At 38.2% G+C, this 6033-nt stretch overlaps 1 pseudogene; it reads left to right on the forward strand.

The window, feature by feature from the left end:
- The first annotated feature begins 350 nt into the window (after positions 1-350).
- LOC148975768 (uncharacterized) lies at positions 351-1002 on the forward strand (annotated as a pseudogene).
- The last annotated feature ends 5031 nt before the right edge of the window (positions 1003-6033 follow it).

Here is a 6033-nt window from a genome sequence, read left to right on the forward strand (position 1 = left end):
GGGACCGTAAAAACAAGAGCTGGCCCTGCCAAGTGACAGGATTCTGACACCAGGCCATTGTTAAAATATGGATGGAAAAGCTCAGTGCACTCATTTTTTATTCATTTTGTCTCGCGTGTCCGTGCCTTTGAGTTCAGAAAAAGCCCGGTGAGTAATACCAGTCAAAAAATGTGGCAAGTAAGAATCAGTCAACAAACACGGTGAGTAATGTCTTGTCCTGTTATTGTCAACTGTGTCACATCATATGTTTAGTATAGCCTTCTCCGATGGCAAAATAGGATTTGTATGTGATAAACGCATGGAGACAGTCAGGCTGACGGAGAAGATTTCAGAACTATAGACATGCATCCAAACTTTAACTGAGGATGGTAAGAATGCTAGATAGTGTTTTGGATGCACCTAGCATAGTGAACTCTTCACATGATTTGGTTACGGCTGAAGTAGAGCCCGTGCAGCAGGGCAGATGGGTGATGGTTAGGGATCGCCGCTCTAGTCGCGGATCAAAGAACCGCTCTTCCATTCCGATTCACATAACAAATCGATTTGCCCCACTCAGTGAAACAACCAGCAACCATAGTCAAATGTTTGCCGGGAGCCAGAGCGCCTGACATCACAGCAAATTTAAAAGTGCTGGCTAATGCTAATCGTACATTTTCTAAGATCATTATTCATGTCGGCACTAATCATGTTCGACTCCGCCAGTCAGAGATCACCAAAATTAATATTAAAGAGGTGTGTGAACTCAAAAGTACGATGTCAGGCACTGTAATTTGCTCTGGCCCCCTTTCTGTTCGCAGGAGTGATGAGATAGTCAGTAGACTGTCGTCACTTAATCGTTGGTTGTCTGAGTGGTGTCCGCAAAATACTGTAGAATTTATAGACGATTGGAAAAGTTTTTGGTGCAAGCCTGACCTGTTGAAAAGAGATGGTATTCATCCCTCATGGGCTGGAGCTGCTCTTCTCTCTAGTAATTTGGCTCACAGTCTTAGAGCTAAAACATGACAAATTTGGCACCAGGTCAGGAAGCAGACAGACTGGCTAGACCAACCATCTGCTAGCGGCCTCGCGTCACCAAGGTCAGATAAATCCCATCACATAGAGGCTCATTCACCACATCATATAGAGACTGTGTCTGTTCCCCAAATTTGGATATCCAAAAAACGTCAGATTAAAAATTAAATTGATGTTCAACAAATAAAAAACAGATATAATACAGATATAATATAATACAGAAAGCTTGGGTTGCTGAATATTAGATCTCTTACTTCAAAATCCCGCATTGTTAATGATATGATTTCAGATCATAATCTAGATGTGCCATCTTTGACAGAAACCTGGGTAAAATGAGTCCACCCAGCAAGACAGTTATAAACATGAACCTCGTTTGAAAGGCAAAGGGGGAGGTGTTGCTGTAATTTATAATAATATCATCAAAACCATTAAGAAATCTAGTTTTAAATATACTTCTTTTGAATAAATGATAAATCACGTTTGAGAATTCTGCTCGCTACTGTATACAGGCCACCATAAAGATTTTATCAAACAATTTGCAGACTTTCTATCAGAGTTAGTCCTGGCTGCAGATAAAGTACTAATAGTTTAATACTTTAATATACATGTAGATAATGAAAAAGATGCATTGGGATTGGCATTTAAAGACATTATAAACTCAATTGGAGTTAGACAACACACTCAAAAAAAGAAATTGTTGAATGAACGTGATTTAATCAAATAAATTGTTGAATGAACGTGATTTAAACGTAGCACCCATTATGCATCTAATCAAATCAAGTAAACTTGAACTACTTTGAATATTTTATGTGAAAACAATATACATTTGTAGATTCAACATGATTGTAATATGTTAATGTAACTTCTTCACAACTAACTGAATCAAAATGTTTGTATTGTGTTAGTCTAATCAAATTTATTCTTATCCACTCAATGTCAGTAAAGCACTTCAATTCAACAAGATTCTGCCTTGTTACATAAACTAGTTAATGTCTTGGTTTGGTAGTTGATTGAGCATTAATGAAGACACCTGATGTTAACAAGCAGAATCACTGAAGGAGAAAACCATCATTTTTAAGTCACCGTTATGGAGATCCGTGTTTGCTTTAGTTGGGCTCTTGACCCTTATATCATTAACTTCATATTTTAATTTACTGTTGTATCTGAGTTATACCTGTCAGATGAACAAAGATAAAAAATTATAAAATGATGTTGGCCATATAATGACATTCATCGTTTGAAATTTATGTTTGTGATTTATTCTGTTGGTTAGTGTATAACTGAGATTCTGCATAAATGTCCAGAATGTTAAATATAATATAATGGATTTCTCAAAAAAGTTGTTTTAAAAAAACTTTCTTTTAGGCACACACAGACCTCAAGATTCAGTTAATGCTTCTCAACAACGGTGACGAGTAGAATATTCAAGTACCATACCATACCATCTTCTTCCGCTCATCCGGGGCCGGGTCGAGGGGGCAGCAGTCTAAGCAGAGATGCCCAGACTTCCCTCTCCCTGGACACTTCCTCCAGCTCTTCTGGGGGGATACCGAGGCGTTCCCAGGCCAGCCAGGAGACATAGTCTCTCCAGCGTGTCCTAGGTCTTCCACGGGGCCTCCGCCCAGTGGGACGTGCCCGGAACACCTCCCCAGGAAGGTGAAATATTCAAGTAGGAAAAGTAAATTACATAGACAATTCAGATCATAATTTATTCATACCGCAATGCATGATGGGAGCCATTAATGAGTTGTGATTGGTGGCAAAAAGGATTATTAATGTCACCATGGTTGAGATAGACAGGCTGATTATTGATCTCTGTGTTTATAAATAAAAATTATAGTGATTTGATCAGAATATTTTTTATTAAATATTTTAGGTTATAAGGAAAATACAGATATGCAGTAGAACCACAAAACTGTTGCTAACAAGTTTGATCAAATCATCTGAATAAGTTTCATTTTTTAGATCACAGCATGATTATGTAAAAACATAACCAACACGATCAGACCACAGTTTTCTTTGTTCATTTGACTGTTATAAATCAATAACAGCGGTCAAACAAAGTTAAAGTGAAAGTATAAGTGTCAAGAGTCCAACTAAAGCAAACACTGATCTCCATAACGGTGACTTACAATTTTAGATTTTCTCCTTCTGTGATTCTGCTTGTGATCATCAGGTGTCTTCAATAATGCTCAATCATCACTAAATTAATCACTTAATCATCGCATTAAAGCTACAATACCTAAGATTTAGATACCGCTAGAGGGCACTACATTCAAAACAACAACAACAGCTTTGCTTGATGACGACGTGGAGGAACGCGGAATGATGGGAACTGTTGTTTTCAACTCCACCGTGGATAAATCAGTCCGACGGGAATCGAAATTTAGTTGTCATGGATGAGGTAAAGTTCGATTTCTATAAACGTTGCGTTTAATGACATGCTTGTTTTCATTAAACTGAAATAACCGCAAGAAAAGTCAGGTTTAAAAGTAAATTAGTTATCACAGATGTTACTGTACGAGTCACTAGACGAAGCTATGGTGGAGAGGGTTTGAAGGGGCAGGTCTCTTGCAAGGAGTTGACGTGGCTGGTCCTCCTTGGTAACTTTATAAAAATAAAAAATCAATGTAAATGTACATTTGACACATCTTTTCATGTCGTGTAAGTATTCAAACACAGCTACAGTTTCACAAAATTAACGTTAAGGGGGTCGCACACCGGACGAGAAGCTGCAGCGCTGCGTCGCGCCACATCTTTAAAATTCGAACACATTATTATATATAAGTGCACACATACCTCACATACCAACGTCTCAGGACCGTGTTCAAAATCCTGCTGCGCCACAGAGCGCCATTTACATAGTTTTATATAAAATTTTAATTAGTTTTGTCTCAAATCGTTGCTAATGGATCCTGACTTCGCCCTATGCTGCAATATGCATTTTTTGCATTCATTTACAGAAATCAGCTGCTTGAATGACAATTGCTGATGTTATTATTAGATTTTTCAGGTGAGATTCTCAATTCATTCAGTGAACGGATGCTCTGAGGTAAAGTTTTCAGAATGCAGACTCAGCAACGATTGTATTTAATTGTACAGTACAATCATAACATAGAACAGAAATTATCTTAATTTCCTGTCATTAAACATAACAATATTGCTGGCCATACACTGATGAGAAAGTGCGCGTCCGGTCTGCGATACTGTGGAGTTGTCCTAAACGTGGCGCGGCGCTTCTCGTCCGGTGTGCGACCCCCTTTACAGCCAACAGTTCACATTCCGAGAATAAATGAAAAGAATAATTGTGCTCCATTCCATAACAGACGCGCGAAACAAGCTGACGTTTGTTGCTTGATAGACGCTAACGCACAACTACAACTACCGCATTTGTCCAGGACTACACGTAGTACGAGCGGAAACCGAGGTAAGCGGATATGATGCGATTGACTCGTGACTCCCAGCTCACCCCTGCTCACACGCCCTGTTTCCTTGGTTAAAATCTCAATTTTCTCGCGATTTAAACATTGTTTGAAACATTTGGAATATTGTGAGTTATCATCTTAACTAAATATATAACACTGGCCTTGTGATTTTGGGATATTTTAATGCAAAAATCTTAGGTATTCCACCTTTAACTATTTTCAGGCGTTGCGTTTTAACATTACGCATGCTGCACTCATGGTACGACAGGGAAGTTTCCTGATTATTACGCAGGAATGAGAGTATAGTTCCTAGTCATATCAGCCTAGAAAATCGCAACTTTACATTTTCCGTCTGTCTAAGTGCACGATGTAACTATAGAAGAGTCAAGTTTTAAATAGGAACAATATCGAAACACTTTGGTCATTTTTTTGAGAAAAATGCTACTGGTCTTGTGCACTTCAGTGATGTATGCTAAGCTATGCTAAAAGTGGTGCCGCCAGAACCGGAGATCGGCTGAATGGATTCAAAAAAGGTAAAACTCAACAGTTTAACTCTAGGGGAGTTGTAAAATGAGCGTATTTCCACAAAAAGTGGAGTATCCCTTTAAGTGCCCCATTGACATGACAGTCATCAGCACTGATCCTCTACAACTCGTCTCCATACTGCTGACTTCCAAACAGATGGCAACGGACAAATACTCTAAATGTTTCAATCCAATCTGACTTGTAATGCTGCCCGAATCACACACTGTTCTTTCGTTGGCCAGAGGAGAACTGGCCCCTGACTGAACCTGGTTTCTCCCAAGGTTTTGTTCTCCACTCTGTCACCTGATGCGAGTTTTGGTTCCTTGCCACAGTCGCCTTGGCATTTGGCATGCTTAGTTGGGGACATTTAATATTCAACAATATTACTGATCTGTGTTGTATTATTTTCATGTTATCACTGTGAAGCTTCTTTGATTCAATCTGTATTGTAAAAAGCGCTATATAAATAAAGGTAACTTGACTTGACTTTAAATTTACACATTAATTGGTTGTGGTGGTTAACCTGCAATTTACACAGCTCCGATGTATAGTTCAAAATAACTTTTCTGGTAACAAGCTACTGTTTCCAATGATTAGTGGTGTAGCGCAAAGATCACTGTTTTTAATGTCACATTAAAATACTAATAATTCTTAATAATAATAAAAATAAATAATACTTTACTGCAGAGTGAGTGGAGGTTAATAACTGTCAGCTCTGTCATCTATGTAGGCTGGCGCTGGTCAAATTAATTCTGTCTTCCTTCTCTCATACGATGTAAAGTCATTTCAGTGAATCAGTCAGTCCTAAATGTCTCTTTCTTTCTAATAAACAGAATTAAAAAGGCTGATTCATATAGTATAAATGTATCTTTAAGTTTGATGTTGTCAACCTCATTGATATTGTTCATTCAAAAAACAATACTGATATAATAATAAATTATAATATAATAGAAGCATTGAAGTCCACTCTATTGCACCAAGATCCACCCACTTGGAGATTTCTGGTCTCGCCACTGAAACCTTATGACACTTTCACTTCACTTGTGTTTATATTCATAGTCACGGTCATTGT

This window comes from Pimephales promelas, chromosome 13 (assembly GCF_988280905.1).
Source record: "Pimephales promelas chromosome 13, fPimPro1.hap1.1, whole genome shotgun sequence".
Lineage (NCBI taxonomy): Eukaryota > Metazoa > Chordata > Actinopteri > Cypriniformes > Leuciscidae > Pimephales > Pimephales promelas.